Raw genomic sequence first — 16614 nt, forward strand, 5'->3', positions numbered from 1 at the left:
GGACAGAGGTCCCCTGTTTACTTTGGATTAGAAACGTTCAAGTGAAGGACAGCAAAAACATTTGAGTTTTCCTTCTTTTCAGTTTCTTACAAAAAAACAAATTGTAGTGGATTGGGGATTTTTGGCATCTTCCCTGAATAAAAATCAATCAGACTAGATTGCTGAGGGAGTCTTAAAGAGCTTCCCTTGTTTGTTTGTTTGTTTTAGATTTATGGCTTAAAAGCTAAGAAGTAGCAGTGACTGACTAGGCCCCTGAATTGTCCATTCATTTCCCAGGAAATGGGGCATTCCCAGTACCTCGGTTGGCTGGCACAAGTGACCTTTGACCTTTTGCAAGAAGCCCATTCTAGGCTGGAAGCACCCACATATTCATGGCCACGCCTTGTCTTCCCTCCCTTCCGCCTAACCTCCCACACACTGGAACACTCTTTTCCTATCAGATACTCATTCAAATCCCCATCTCTTAGAAAATTAGACCTACCAAAGATGGAAGTTTTACCAGGAAAAGGAGTATTTCCGTCATAAAACCCGAGGTGGTTCTACATCAAAAGACTGTCTGAGACTACCGGGAATGGGCTTTCGAAGGCCACGGCGACGGAGTCCAAATTTCATGGACGTTCGCAGGTTCTAGGTTGAGATCCCAGCTCCGGTACTAATGGGACAACTTTCTGGACTTCTCTGCTTGTCAGTTTTTTCGCCGGTCAGATGAAAATAATCATAACACTCAGCACAGAGAGTCCTCGGAGCCCCAGCAGAGCCCAGCCCGAAGGGACAGTGGCGTTCTGCCTGATGCTGGCTTGGTTTTGAGTAACTCCCATCATATCTGTAATAGTCAAGGGGGGTGGATGAGAACCCAAGCTGAGGGGCTTCTGCACACCCCACATGTGACCCTGCCCTCAGAGTCCTCTCTCAGAGGGGTGAGATGGAGAGGGGCAATGAGAGGTGATACCACCAGTTGTGTGTGGTGTGCAAATGAACAGTATGGGAAGAGGAAAGGTGAGACACTAACTGATATCCATGTGACCCTCCTTTGCCCAGTTACCAACATCAGAGGCAAATATCTGAAGGGACAGCTGCTTGTCACATTCCAGATCCAGAGACTTCCTCAATCAGCTCTTCTGGGGAAGCTCGTCAGAGATCAGCCCCTGAGGCCCTGACTGGAAGCAGGGGAAGAGCTAGCGATCCGGCGAGATGCACAATCTACTCCTCGTTAGCCACTGAGTTGTGACTGGCCCCCAGCAGGGACATGGAAGAAAGGTAAGCCAACTTTAAGATATAACTAAGATTTGTCAGGTATAGCATAAGGAATTTAAGATGTAACTAAGATATAATGGACTTTAAGACCTACCTAAGATCACACAAAGAAAACTCCTAATACTTAAGGCCATTCCGTCACATATCACACGCTTTTCAGAGTTCCAATGGAAACAAGCATTTCTTCCTAAAACAGGTAGCTGAGCTACTTCTAGAACAGAAGTGACTGCTCTGAGAAATAACCAGAAAGCCAAAGTCAGTAATAAGTTATCTGGAGGTCCACCTGGAAAGTGACAAGTACAGTTTCTCTGTCCCCTGCCTAACTCTAGAACTTTCTCTTTCCTCTCCCCTCTCCCCTATTTCAGCTTGCTTTCCTGCTGCCTTGGCCTGCGTCTTACCTGCCCAGCTCTCCACCCTCCTGCCGGCCTCTCCTTTCCCTCCTTCCCCTCACTCCGCCACCCCTCGCCGGCTCTCTCTGTTCACCAGCAACGTGAGAAACTAAGCATTCTAATGATGGTTTATTTAATCCTACCAAGTAAGGTTTGAGATTTCATCCTGAGTTTTAGGACAGTGTGTTAACATTTTACTTATTCGTTTTAATCGACATTGAGTTGGCCTTTGTCCAGATGGGATCCACTTCCTTTTTCCCCCCTTTCAGTGTGTACGTCATTCTTCATCAACCACAACGACAACCACCACCTTTGGACCTCAATCCTGGTCTAAAAGATTCTCTAGGCTGTCATTTTATTTCTTACTCTCATATAATTGGACTTCTGGCTTTTGATATCTTTTTTCTTGTGGGCGTTCATATAAACTTGATGGCACATGTTTGCAGATAGAGTAGTAAACAGCTCAGCGGAAGTGGGTGCCTGCCGGTGACCCTACTTCTCTCTGTGTCTTGAAACTGCATCCTGATCTAAGCGAGCATGGCTGCCTACGGTGCTCTTGCCTGAGTATCACTAAGTATCACTAAGTATCACTAAGATCTGGCCTGCTGGCTATCACAGGCTTCCCATGCCAGACAGGGATGTGCCAAGTGACCTGCTTCTCCAGTTGGATGAGACCTTGGAATTCCCCTGGACGGGACCTCCTAGGAGGGACAGGTTCTATGATATTGCTGTTGGATCACACCGAGGTAGATAACCAACACTTCTCTCTCATGGCGCTGCTTACAAAGAACTTCTGAATCATTATCTCATTTGATCGTTACCTCAAAATCAAATGGTGAAACTACTGATATAGCCTTGTGAGACCCAGAGAGACCTGAGTGATTCGTCTAGGGTCACACAACCAGGGAGGGACATGGCAAGCTTCTGAGCTCTGGCCCCTGAACTCCAAATCCAGGACGTGGCACAGAGTAGGCTCAGGAAACATTTGCCCCCATGACACTTCCCATCAGCTAAACGGAAGTCACTGCTTCTCTCTGAGAAGGCCATCTCTCCAGGAGACGGCATGACCAGCCCCAGGACCCTCAGCAAAGAGGAATTAAAGACAATGTCCTCTTGTGACATCAATTTTTCAGATCTCAGAACTTTCTTGGCCTCTTTGGATTTTCCCTGCCAGTTCAGCTGATGAGACTGCCCTTTTATGTAACACCTGCGTGAAAAAGAAAGGAATTCCCCCGTTTTCCACAGATAAAACAGTTGGGCATCACTGTCACAAAATAATAGAAATGTTAGCAACCAGATTCACGTGAGGACCCTGTGACCCTCACGAATTGTGTTCGACTCTCATAGCTCACTTCATCCACTCTACGGTTTTCTGGTAACAGAGGAAGCTTTTTCTTTTAAAAAAAAAGCTTTTTCTTTTTTTCTTTTTAGATAACAACGGGATTGGTGAAACTGGGAAGGAAGAGAAAACTTGGAACCCGGTTAGAGAAGACAGAGTGTAAACTAGAAAAAAAGAAAAAAGAAAGAAAATGTGAGACTTGGCTGCATTATTTGTGGGGGCTCGAGCTGGGAAAGGTTAAATGCCACAATTTTTCCATTTGTTTTGCATTTTGATTCTGAAAAAGAAAGCTGGCTTTGCCCATTTTTTATTTTTAAAAACTTGTAAAAAGAAAAAAAAAGAGAGAGAGAGGAACAATTAAAAAAAAAATCACAAAAAACCCTTTAAAACATGAGAGCCAAAGAAGCTACTCGAGAAACAAGTGACTAAGGGCATGAGGAATGAGGAGCATGCCTCCCTCTGGGAGGGGTTCTACCTGCGCGGAGCTTCACACACAGGAATCTTACCACCGAACACGTTCTCACATGTATGGTGGTGGTGAATGATTTGAAAGAAATCAAAGCCAGAACAAAGAAAAGTCTGGAACATGTCTAATGATTTACCTCTGTAGAGCATTCTGAACAACCTAAAATCTGGGATACAACTCTGAATTCCTTGCCTCTTGCACAATTCAGCTGGGAAGTAAGAACCACCACCAGTTTCCTCGGGAATGTCTCCAAAAGTCCCAGGAAGATAAAACATATCTAAACATGAGGTTTAGTTGAACTATTCCTACTCACCAAGCTATGATCACAATCAAAAAGTCATCCTTCAAATTCAATAATTAACTTCTTACCCTTAACTATATTCTCAGAACACACACGCACTCTCTCTCTCTCTCTCACACACACACACCCACCCACCCACCCACCCACCCACACACCCTTCCCAACTACTGATGTCTAAAACTTTCCTAGTTCACTCCTCCTCCCTTTCCTGGCTCAGCCTAAATGCCATTTCCTCCAGGCAACCTCCTCTGATTCCTCAGACACGGTCAGGGCCACCCATGAACTCTGATAATACCCTGCAGGCTTCTCAAGGGCACCCTTGACATTTCCTTTTTCCCATCCCAGGGTGTTTTATCTGACCCCAGAATGCAGAAATGGATGCCCTTCTGTGCTAACCCCTCCCCCCCAACTATGTTCTCTTGGGCTTGCAAGTATCCTAGGTTGTTAAGTAGAAGCATCTCCAGAAGGTTGTGGAGGCCATGGCCATCCCGGATGTGAGTGGGAGCCAAAGTGGGCATTGGAACCATGAGGAGTTGGGGCTGGAGGCACTAAGTCTGTCAACATGGTTCCTTCAGTGGGCTTTCGTGGTCACGCTTAGGTAGAGTGGAACCTCCAGAAGAATGAGCTGCCACTGCAGGGATACATGAATCAGGATAAGGGGCAGCCAAAGGGAAAGCCATCCAGCCCGAGCAATGGGGCCCCACCCCGTTTTCCTGGATGGCATCCACTCTAGGGTAGCGGGACTCACCAGAGTGAACCTCATCAACCTGGGCAAGTGGAATCCTAAGCAATATTTAATCTGACTTCGAAAAAGTAAAGGGATCTTTTATCTAAATTCAAAACCATTATACTCATACTCAATTATAATTACAGAAGAACTTCCAAAACTGTCAGTTTTATGTCTCCCTTCCCCTGTTGGAAACTTATATACCTAGCACAGTCTGCAATGTGGTTGACTCTCAACAAATATTCACTCCACGGAAAAATGAATTAATCTTTGAAAAATTCCTTGCTCTTCTGATAATAACAAACGCTCTTATCGAAAAGTTCTACCAAGGCAAAATCATAAAGCTCCCACCACCCAACATTCAGCCCTGCAAGTCTAAAATGACAAATATTGAAAAAAGGTTTTTTGGTGTTTGGGTATTTTTTTTTTAAGGTAAGAAGAATAAAGAAAATTTTACTAAGAGTGGGCCTCAGCCCCTTTGCATTCGGTATGTTTATCAAGGGCTCACCTTCTACCTCTGATGGGTCCTGCCAGACCACCCCTTTCTCTTATGTTCTTCCAACTTTCTACCACATGATCAAATGTCTGTAAAAGGATAAACTCAAGAAGGAGACTTGAGAAGCAAGCGGAAGACAGTGGAGTTTTCACTTTGCAGAAAACATACTGCGTGGAGGTCTCCATTCTATGAGGTTTCAACTGATGAGAAAGGCCATGGTCCAGTGGTTAGAAAAGTATCTCCCGGGGAAGGAGAGGTAGGAAAGAGGGGGTCTCTTCATGCTGTAATCAGTGCAGCGACATCTGATATGTATAGACAAAATCCGTTCCTGTAAAAACAGCTCATGAAACGTGACATGATAACAACATTCTCTAAGGTCTGGACTCTATTTCTTCACGCCATTCATGCCCAACCAAAACCAAACAGTCTTATTTCACAGATTTCTGGAAACTTGCCTCTCTCCCTGATGACACACATATAAAAATAGGTAGACACAAAGAAATGACTTCTAGCTTTAAATGTCATTTAGCTAGCAGTGTATGAGTCTTTCTCAACTTTTTTATTTTTTTAGTGACGTTTATGAAAACAAAGAGGAAGGCAAGAACTCAAAAAAATACTAGAAACTTGGACCCAATCAATGGCTTTACTAGATTTAGGAAGAATTTCTATTAATTCTAAAGTGGAAGACATTGGATCAGTATAAACCTATCCAAGTAAAATCTCATGCAATAGAGGTCGATAGGAAACCAATTGCCCTACTTTTTGTTAAAGACGCAGAGATCCAAGGTCTATACCAAGTAGTACATGAGGTGGATACTCACGTGCCATGGAAGGGCTGCTTTCCGAGATGCTGATACCACATCTATTTGGAAGTAGCTCCTCCCAGGAAGTAACTGGTCAGGAAGTGTGTGGGGGAGGGGTGGGAGGAAGGAGAAACAGCAATTTTGTATTATATCCTGGGAGGTGTAATATTTACAAGTGAAGCACTAAGGGCAGGGGTGGGGACAGGAAGATCACTAATAGCAGTATACACCATCCATTGTGAGTTTGCAGATGACTCCTTGGGCCAGAGGAATAGAGAGTTAGGTGGAGGAAGGTGCTACCTCAGGAGAATGGAACCATGTTAGCTGCTTGCCTGCTAGAAGCTGAAATTGGGTCTGGACACTGTGCACAGAAGCTTGTACTCCAAGTCTGAAAAGGAGATGCTCATTGCACAGTGTACTGAGTGTGTGGCCAAGGGCAACACACTTGGGCTCACTGATGACCAACATGGAGTCCAGAAAGCCCGTCTTGGTTCAAGATGAGAGAGAGAAAAAAAAAATCCGACTGTTTATACCTGAAAATGGGGCATATGTAAAGAATCCTACAGATTAAGGAAAAGCAGATAGAATTCTGAAGATTCTTGGAAACAATCTCTGGTAGAACCAGAAGAAAATTTCAGGAAGATTACAACTTCAATAAAATCCAAAAAGATGTCGAATTTATTAGGGTGATCACTTTATCCTATTTAGAGTGGAAGTGGGGGACTATTCATAATTATATCAGTTACAGGGCAGCAACTCTCATAAAAAGAGATAACAACTTCTAAATAAAATTTTAGCATACAGAACCCAGAAAATGCATTTTTAAAAGACGTTACATCATGACAAATTGGGATGTATTCCAGGAATGTAAGTTTGATTTAGCATTGCAAAAAACAATGTAATTACATGAATTACATGTATTAACAGAAAAGAGAAAAAAACGATTGTTTTGACAGATGAAGAAAAATAAGTTGGTAAAATTGAACATGGATTAATGATAAAATTCTCAGCAAACTGAGAATAGAAGAGAATGTCTTTAATCTGGTTAAAGTGTATCCCAGAAAACTTATAGCTTCTATTATAACTAATGGTGAAATAACAAATGTTTTCCCTGTGAAACTGAAAACATGGCAGGGATGTCCACTGTCACCATTTCTATTCAACATAGTCTCTGAAGTCTAGAGGGCAGGGGTGGAGTGTACAGCTTGGAAAAAAGCAAAATTTATTTGTAAAGGGCATGATTGCATATGTATAACATTCAATATAATGTACAATTAGAATTAATAAGTGACTTTCAACAAGAATGCCGAATATAAGATCAATATAAAAATCAGTTTATTTCTAGGTACTAGCAATACATAATTTAAAATGAATCTTGGAATACTGAAAAAATAAAGTAAAATTTTAAAAAAATGAAGTAAAATTGGGTGCCTGGGTGGTTCAGTTGGTTAAGCGTGAGACTCTTGATTTTGGCTCAGGTCATGATCTCCTTGTCGTGAGGTCAAGTCCCGTGTTGGGCTTCAGCCTAAGTGTGGAGCCTGCTTAAGATTCTCTCTCTCCCTCTCCATCTGCCCTTTCCCACACCATCTCCCACTTGCAAAAGTGAAGTAAAATTAATATGCACAATAGCATTATTATCAAACACTTAGATAGAAATAAGTGTAACAGAAGATCTCCAAGATCTCCCCACTGAAAACTACAAAATACTGAAAAGAAAAAAAAAATTAAAGACGAAAATTAATGGAGAAATATACCACGTTCACAGATCAAAACACACAATAGTGTTTAGGTATCAGTTCTCTCCAAATAGGACTGCAATCCCAAAGCAAATCTTACACAATCTCCTACTGTGACTTTTGCTACTGCCCCATCAGTACATGGAGTCTAATTTCTCTTTCTTTGACTCTAGATGGGTTTGTAGGCTGCACGACTCTCTAAGCAGATCAGAAGTGGCAGTGCAACTTCGACTGGATTATTGGGATACTTACTCTTTTAGATTTCAGTTGCCATGTAAGCATTCCAGCGGCAAGGAGGTGCCCTGCTGTGAGGCCCAAACTAGCCTATGTCAAGATATCACACAGAGAGGCCCTTCAATTATGTGAAGCAAAGACTGGGTGACTACCTGCTCAGCTCCTCCATGGCTCCGGGTCCCAGGTGTCTGAGCTCCAGCCATCATATCCAACTACAACTGCATGGAATCCCAGAAGCATAGAGCTAAGTCCTTCCTGTGTTCCTGGCTCCCAGGAGCAAAAGGAAATAATAAAATCATTGTTTTATGTCCTACATTAAAAAAAATTTTATTGAGGTATGATTGACACATAAAAAGCTGTGCATCTTTAAAGTATACAGCTTGAGTTTGGGCATAAGTACAAACCAAGAGACCATTGTCATCATCAGGGCCACAGACATGTCCACCATCTCCCAAGGTTTTCTCCCATGTCCTTTTTGGAGATGGTGATGGTGATTGATGATGATGATGTGTGTATGTGGTAAGAACACTTAACAGAAGACCTACTTTCTTAGCAAATTTCAAGTATAAAATATATTATTGTTATCATAGGTACAATGCTGTGTAGTAAATCTCTTATTTATCTTGCATAAGAGAAGCTTTGGGCTCTCAGACTATGACCTCCCCCGAGCCCCTAGAAATCACCATTCTTCTCCCTGCTGCTATGAGTTTTCCTATTGCCCACGTAAGTGAAGTCATACCGTGTTCGTCTTTCTGTGTCCGGCTCATTTCACTCAGTGTCTTCCAGGTCTATCCACGCTGTCAAAAAAGGCAGACTTTGCTTCTTTTTTATGGGGGAGTAATATTCCACCGTGTGTGTGTGTGTGTGTGCGTGTGCGCGCGCGCGTGTGCTTAGGCAGGTGTAACAAAATAGCATAGACGGGGAGTTTATAAATGACAGAAATTTGTTTTCCACGTTGTGGAGGCTGGGAAGTCAGAGATCACGGTACTGACAGACCCAGTGTCCGGTAAGGATCCATGCATAGTTGGTCTATTTTCACTGTGTCCTCACATGGCAGAAGGGAAAAGGGAGCTCATGTCCGGAAGGCTGCACGTCCTGATGCCATCATCCTGGGGGTTAGGATTTCAATCTATGAATTTGTGGAGGGCTGGGTACACTCTGTCCACAGCAGTATGAATCTCCCACATTTTCTTTCCTATCTATCTGTCACTAGACTTCAGGCTGTTTCCATACCTTAGCAATTCTGAATGCTGCTGCAGGGATCACGGGAGGGCAGAGATCCCCTCAAGGTCGTGATTTCTATTCCTGTGGATAAACATCCAGAAGTGAGATTGCCACATCATACGGCAGCTCTATTTTTTAATTCTTTGAGGGACCGCTATGCTGTATTCCAGAACGGCTGTGTACCACTTTGCAATTCCCCACAACCTCACAAACACTTAGCTTTTTTTTTTTTTTTAATTAATAAGAGGCATCCTGGCAGGAGCGAGGTGTTAGGTCATTATGGTTTTGATGTCCATTTCTCCGATGATCAGGGAGGCCGAGCCCCTTTTTATGTGCCTGTGGACCATTTGTATGTCTTCTTTGGAGAAATGCCCATTCAGATCCATTGCCCATTTAAAAAATCTGATTATTTGTCTTCTTTGTTATTGAGTTGAAGGGTTCATTGTGTATTTTGGATATTAACCCCTTATCAGAGATGCAGTTGCTAATATTTTCTCCCATTCTTTAGGTTGTCTTTTCATTTTACTGATGATTTCCTTTGCAGTGCAGAGTTGTTTTTGGTTTTTTTTTTTTTTTTTTTCATATTGTTCCACTTCTTTATTTGCTTTTGTTGCCTATTCTTCTGGTGTCATATCCAAAAAATCATTGCTAAGCCACATGTCAAGAAGCTTTTTCGTGGAAGTTCCAGTCCAAGAGGGCAACCTAGGAGGCTCCTGAACTCACCTCCTTCCGTGGACATGACAAATCTCTAGCACTCATTTATTTGTTCATCAGTGTCAAGTACATAAAAACCAGACACTCTTCTGCTGTTCACTACACAGCACCAGAAAAAACCTGCATAAAATTCTGGCCTCATGTAGCTCACATTCTATTGGGCAAATAGATGATAAACGAATAGAATAGAAAATATGTGATGGTGACAAGTACTATGGGGCTAAAATGAAACAGGGAAGAAGGAGAGAGAACAGGGGTGGGGGTGAGTAGCCCTTTTAAAAAGTGTAGTCTGGGGAAAAAAAAAAAGTGTAGTCAGGGAAGATTTCACTAAGAGGTGAGCAAAGGTCCAGAGGAGGTGAGGGAGTAAACTTTGCAGACATTTGGGATAGAGTGGTCTGGGGTAAGGGAAAGTAAGTGCAAAGGCCCTGATGCAAGAGGATGTTACCCTTTATGGGGAGCAACAGGAAGGCAAAGGGAAGCAGTGGGAGGAGTAGAGAAGTAACTGATTGTGGGGCGGGGTGTATAGGTCCCTGTGGGCCATTTTAAGGACTTTGCTCATTGTTTACATGAGTTGATGGGAGCCGCTGGGGGGGTGTTAGGCAGAGGGGTGACATGACCTGATTGATATTTGAAAAGGATCCCTTTTTAAATTATTATTATGTTCAGTTAGGCAGCATATAGTACATCCTAAGTTTTGGTTGTAGTGTTCAGCGAATCGTCATTTGCGTGTAACACCCAGTGCTCATCCCAACACGTGTCCTTCTTCATGTCCATCACCTGGTTACTTTGGCTGTGAGGTTGAGAACAAGGAGGGTGCACAGAAGTACACACAGGAAAATCAGGCAGAAGGCTCTTGCAAGAGTGCAGGTGTAAGAAGTTTCCTTGGAACAGGGTGATACCCATCAAATTGGTGAGAAGGGCTTGAATTTTGGAAAAATATTGATGATAGAGAGGAATGACAAGATTAGCTGGGGAACGTGGGAGAGAAAGAGCTTTTTGGCCTGGGCAACTGGGAGTTTGGAAAAGCCATTTGCTGACATGCAGAAGACAATAACAATTATGTACCAGGCATTGTTCTAGTTGCTCAGGAACTAGAACATGATTCTTGGGGGAATGTCAGTTTTGGACAAGCTAAGCTTAAGAGCTGATATCTAAGATGTTAAATAAGTGGCTGAATATACCAGTCTGGCCGAAAGTATGAATTTTAAACCTTCATGATACAAGAGGTCTGCTTATTAGCTGAGATTTTGTCCTACTTATACTGAAAACAAGCAGGAAAAGGCAAATTACCATTTCCGTAATTAAAGCTTTTAGGATTTGGTGGTTTCGTTTCAATCACACAGCTGTAAATAACAGATTGTATCCATCTGGGTCTCCACCCATGCTTCAGACCACAATTGTGTTAACCTCAACATTCACAGGAATTGCTCTACTGCTCTGTAGCACTGTTGAAATGTGATCTAGAAAAATAACAGTATCCAGTTTTTAACTAATGTGATGTTGGTGAATTAGGTCAGAGCAATAGATCTGAGCTTAAAAAATATCCTCTGGGAAGTCACCCATAGAGGCTACAGACCCTTGTTATAAGACCTGGGCTCATCAAATAAACAAGTTGGGAAAAATAGTATTATTAGTCTATTTTAAAACGTTTCTTTCCCTTTCTCAGACTTCTTCCCTTTTAAGAAAAAACCATGATGGTCAAGGTCAAGGTCAAGGTCAGAGGACCTCCAGCAGCCTGCGGTGGTCAGAATGGGTATGTCTGTGGGTGTTATCCAGTTTCAGCCTTGCTGTCTCTGGCTTTGGAAGCCTGGTTTGGGTACCAAGGGCAATGCTAGGATTTCCTGAGTATGACTGTGACTTGTAATTAAGGATGACCCAAATGATGATTTGGCCACCATGGAGGTTGTGTTTCCACCTGAAACATGAATAATCCCTTTCCATATTGTCTTCAGCACTCTGCAAACAACTTTTTCACTATTTTTTTCACCTTTGACAACTCTTAATTTGCATTTCTTCATATATTAGTGAGGTTGATCATTTCTTAATATATTCATTGAGAGTTCCTTCTTTTTTGAGAGAGAGAAAGGGAGAGAGAGCACAAGTGGGGCAGAGAAAGAAGGAGAGAATCCCAAGCCAACTCCCCTCTGAGCGCAGAACCTGATGAACCTGATCTGGGCAGATCTCACAAGCCTGAGATTGTGACCCAAGCTGAAATCGAGAGTTGAAAGCCCAACTGATGGAGCCTCCCAGGTGCCCTCATTGACAGTTCTTTTTTTTTTTTTTAAGGTTTTATTTATTTCTTTGTATTTATTTGACAGACAGAGATCACTAGTAGGCAGAGAGGCAGGCAGAGAGAGAGGAGGAAGCAGGCTCCCGCTGAGCAGAGAGCCCGATGCAGGTCTCGATCCCAGGACCTCAAGATGATGACCTGAGCTGAAGGCAGAGGCTTAACTCACTGAGCTACCCAGGCTCCCCTTCATTGACAATTCTTATTTCTCCTTTATATCCTGTCACTTTCAATCACAATTCTTTTTCTTTTCTTTTATTAACATATAATGTATTCTTTTTTTCAGGGGTATGGGTCTGTGATTCATCAGTCTTACACCATTCACAGTGCTCACCATAACACATGCCCTCCCCAATGTCCATCACCCAGCCACCCCGTCCCTCCCACCCCCTCCCCTCCAGCAACCTCAGTTTGTTTCCTGAGATTAAGAGTCTCATGGTTTGTCTGGTTTGTCTCCCTCTCTGGTCATCTTTCAACCACAATTCTCAATATGCATAGCCCACTGGTTTTGTTGCTAGTAGACCATGGATTGAATTAGTCTACTCTATAAGAGCTTCAGTGTGTTCTTTCCTGTTATAAATGGTCTCTGAATACACCTTTAGTACTTTCCTTTGAATATTTTATTCATTTATTCATTGGCGGGGATCAGGGAATGTCCATCCAGTGAGTCCCGTGATGGGGTCCCTCTCAAGAACACCCCATACTCCTGCTTAATGGGTCTACTTCAACTCCATAAGGTTGATCTTTATCCTCATGTCACACTTGAACACAACTTTCTCACTATTCATCTCTGTTTCTATGCCAACAAAAGAAAGTATATGCATAGTATATATATATTTGTAAATATATATATGCTTACTGTATATATGCTTGTAAATTTATATATATATATATATATATTTCCCCTTCTTTTTTTTTTTTTTAAAGATTTTATTTATTTATTTGACAGACAGAGATCACAAGTAGGCAGAGAGGCAGGCAGAGAGAGAGGAGGAGGCAGGCTCCCTGCTGAGCAGAGAGCCCAATGCGGGGCTTGATTCCAGGACCCTGATATCAGACCCAAGCTGAAGGCAGAGGCTTAATCCACTGAGCCACCCAGGCACCCCTATATTTTCCCTTCTTAATCAGCCTACAGAATAATACATTTTCTGCCAATATTTAAAGCCTGCGGCATAGTTTTATCTCTAAAATGAAGCCTAGCCATCCAAGAGGACGACTAAGCCTCACAATGTCCCTTCCTGTAATCAAAGCCAATTAAGCAATGCTGGATGCAGATTTCTTGGTGAAGAGGAGAATCTGCAGCCTCCAAATCAGAAGACAGAGCTGCAGCTTCTTAAAAACTTCCCCAGTTTATGTGCGTCTTTAGATTTGTCTTTGGAAAGCAGAGCCACAAGCCAGGTATTGGAAACCCTGGGGAGTCATAAATAGTTAGATTTTTAAAAAGATTTTATTATTTATTTGAGAGAGAGCACAAATGGGAGGACCCAAGCAGACTCCGTGCTGAGCCTGACGTGGGGCTCGATCTCATGATGCTGAGATCAGGACCCTGAGATCACGACCTGAGCAGAAACCAATAGTTGGACGCCCAACCAACTGCAACACCCAGGCTCTCCAGTGGTTTGATTTTCTAAAGGTGGGCTATACTGTCCTGTAGACAATGTGGCAAGACTCTAAATGATAATAAGCGGTTACATGGGGGCACCTAAGGGGATTTTCTAACTCTTTTCATTAAGCAGGGATTCATCCTCCTCCCTCTATCTCTTCTTTTCCCCTTTCCCTGCTCCTCCCTTTCACTGTTCACATTTTCCAAACACTGAACTCTGCAACAAATTGCTTTCCCACTAGTTGGCTTCTCTTAGAAAGCAGAACCACACTTGATGTATCTTCTGCAAATCATAGATGGCTGACCAACCTACTCGTCTTCCTCAAACCCTTATGTTTTTTTCTTTTTATCTTCACTTAAATCTTCTTTGAAGCTCTTCCTTTCTTTATGGAGGTCTGAGTTTCTGACTTATTCTTTTCCTTCTCCCTAAAGAACTTCTTTTAACATTTACTGCAAAGCAAGTCTACTGGCAAAAAATTCCCTCAAGTTTTGTTTGTCTGAAAAAGTCTTTATTTCTCCTTCATGTCTGAGGGACAATCTCACGTGGTACAGAATTCTGCAACACTTTAAATATTTCACTCCACTTTCTTTTTGCTTGCATGGTTTCTGAAGAGACAGAAGATGATTTGGTTTTTACCTCTAGCTTCTTCCGTGATTTTTTCTTTATCTTCACTTTTTCTGTAATTTGTAAATGATATGCCCAGGCATAATCTTTTTGGCATTTATTTTATTTGGTGTTCTCCAAGCTTCCTGAATCTGCCATTAATTTGGGGAGAAAATCTGTCATTATTGTTTCAAATATTCCTACTGTACCTTTCTCTCTGTCTTCTCCTTCTGGTCTCATTACATGTATGTTACACCTTCTGTGATGGAGCCATGTTCTTGGGTGTTTTGCTCTGTTTCTTCAGCCTTTCTTCCCTTTGCTTCTTAGTTTTGAAGGATTCTATTGAGATAGTCCCCAGCTCCAAGATTCTCTCCGTAGCTATATCCAGGGCTCACCACTAAGCCTATCAAAGGCAGTCCTCATTTCTATACAGTGTTTTATTTCTAGTTTTCTTTTTGCTTTTTGGTTCTTTTGGAAGATTTCCACCTTCTTGCTTACATTATTCTTAGGTTCTTGAATGCTGTCTACTTTAACCACTAGAGTTCTTAGCATGTTAATCTTATTTGTTTTAAATTGTTGGCCTGATAATTCCAACATCCCTCCCAGTCCGGTTCTGATGTTTGCTCTATCACTTCAAATAGTGTTTTTGTGCCTTTTGTTATGCCTTGTAATTTTTTCTTGATAGCAGGACACAATGTACCAGGTAAAAAGACCTGCCTTTCCTAATGTGGTTATGAGGTGTTGGGGGAGGGGAAATGTTCTGTAATCCTGGGATTAGGTCCTAGGCTTTTAGTGAGCCTAGGCCTCTAGACTGTGAACTTCACAAACGTTTAAAAATTTTTTTTTCTCTTCTCTTAGGTGGAAGAGGACGGCTAGAGCTGGCCGGAGAGGCTGGTGAAACTTTAGATTCAGATGTAAACCCCAGGGAAATTTAACTCCTTTCCAGGGCTTTATTTACACTTTTTAGAGGTTTTCCTCACCACTCACCTTCAATACATCCCCTGAAATAGTGATTTGAGACTTCAGGGAGTGAAGCATTTTTGGAGAAATAGGTTGGGTGTCGGTAGTTGGGGTGAAACATTTCTCCAAGCTGGGAGGGAAAGAGACCTTGAACATCTCGGTTTAGTTTAAACATAATGGCTGCAGGCTCCCTTGAAGAACGAGGATTAGGAAACATAACCCAAAACTGTTTGCGGGGGCAGACCAGAGTGGGGAGCTGATTAAGGGATTAGCTTGATGATATTAACATGAAAGTGGGGGTAGGGGCACGACAGAATTAATTAGGAACATATGGCCGGAACAGTACGCTACAGATGTATGTTCACAGTTGAAGACTTCTACTCCTGGTTAGAGTCAACGTGGAAAGAACTCCTCAGGGCCGAGTCATTCCTTCCGTGGCTCCTTGCTTTGCCTTACGCACTCAGCAACGGGGCACGCATCTCCATTGCAGGACCCACATGGACAGTTACATCTTCGCAAAAGTCTCCTCGCTCCCACGGCATCCCCAGACACCGAGGATCCGGACGTGGGGAGGCTTTTCTTGGCCTCCAGTTGCTGTATAAAAGGCTTCCACTTGGGAGGTCCAGCACCCTCCCAGTTCGGCGCCTCAGAGGACTGACGTCACTCTCGGATCTTCGGTGCCGGCCACTGCAAGGTCAGTGTGAAGCAAGGGCTCTGCGAACCATCGTATCTGCACGGTTCAAAGGTGGACCGTGGGGCCTGTCCTCTCCTGGGCAAGCTTAGCTGAACTACGTCACACCCAGTGCTCAATCAGGAGCGCACTATCTTCCTCAAAAGATGCCTGCCAAGCGTTGGTGGAGATGGCCTAGCACAGTAGCATCTAGGCATGGCGAGGGCACTTTTTTTTTTTTTTTTTTTTTTTTTTTTACCTTAAGCCCTCTGCAGTTTCTAAACCTGGGTTAGCTCGCATTCCTTAGAATGGGGCCTGAAAAAAACAGGTAAATAGTTTTAAAAAAAGAAAAAAGGTATGGAGGCAAATGCTAGTCTCAAATATAATCAAGAAATGCCCTAGGTGTAGGTCCCTGTATAAATAGAAACCTAGGGGACAGATAGGTAGGAGAGAGCACAGGGCAGTGAGCCAAGAGGTATAGGATTTCTTTTTGGGGTGATGGGAATGTTCTAAAATTAGAGTGTGGTAATAGTAAAATAGGTAAAACTGGGTAAATTTACCCAAAATCACTGAATTACTCTATTATAGCGTGTGGATTTTTAACACAAAAGCTGTTAAATTAAAAAAAGAAAAAAAAAACAAAAAACAAACAAACAAAAAAGCAGAGCACAGAAAGCTATTAGAGATGCCAAGAGTAATTTCTCCTGCAGGATGGTCAATGGCTGGGAAGCCCAGCAAAGCCCAAAGCCACATAGAACAACTCCAGAAAACCCGTTTTCTCTGACCAAGATCGTGAGTGGGTGAAAA

The sequence above is a fragment of the Mustela erminea genome, chromosome 7, assembly GCF_009829155.1.
Source record: "Mustela erminea isolate mMusErm1 chromosome 7, mMusErm1.Pri, whole genome shotgun sequence".
Classification (NCBI taxonomy): domain Eukaryota; kingdom Metazoa; phylum Chordata; class Mammalia; order Carnivora; family Mustelidae; genus Mustela; species Mustela erminea.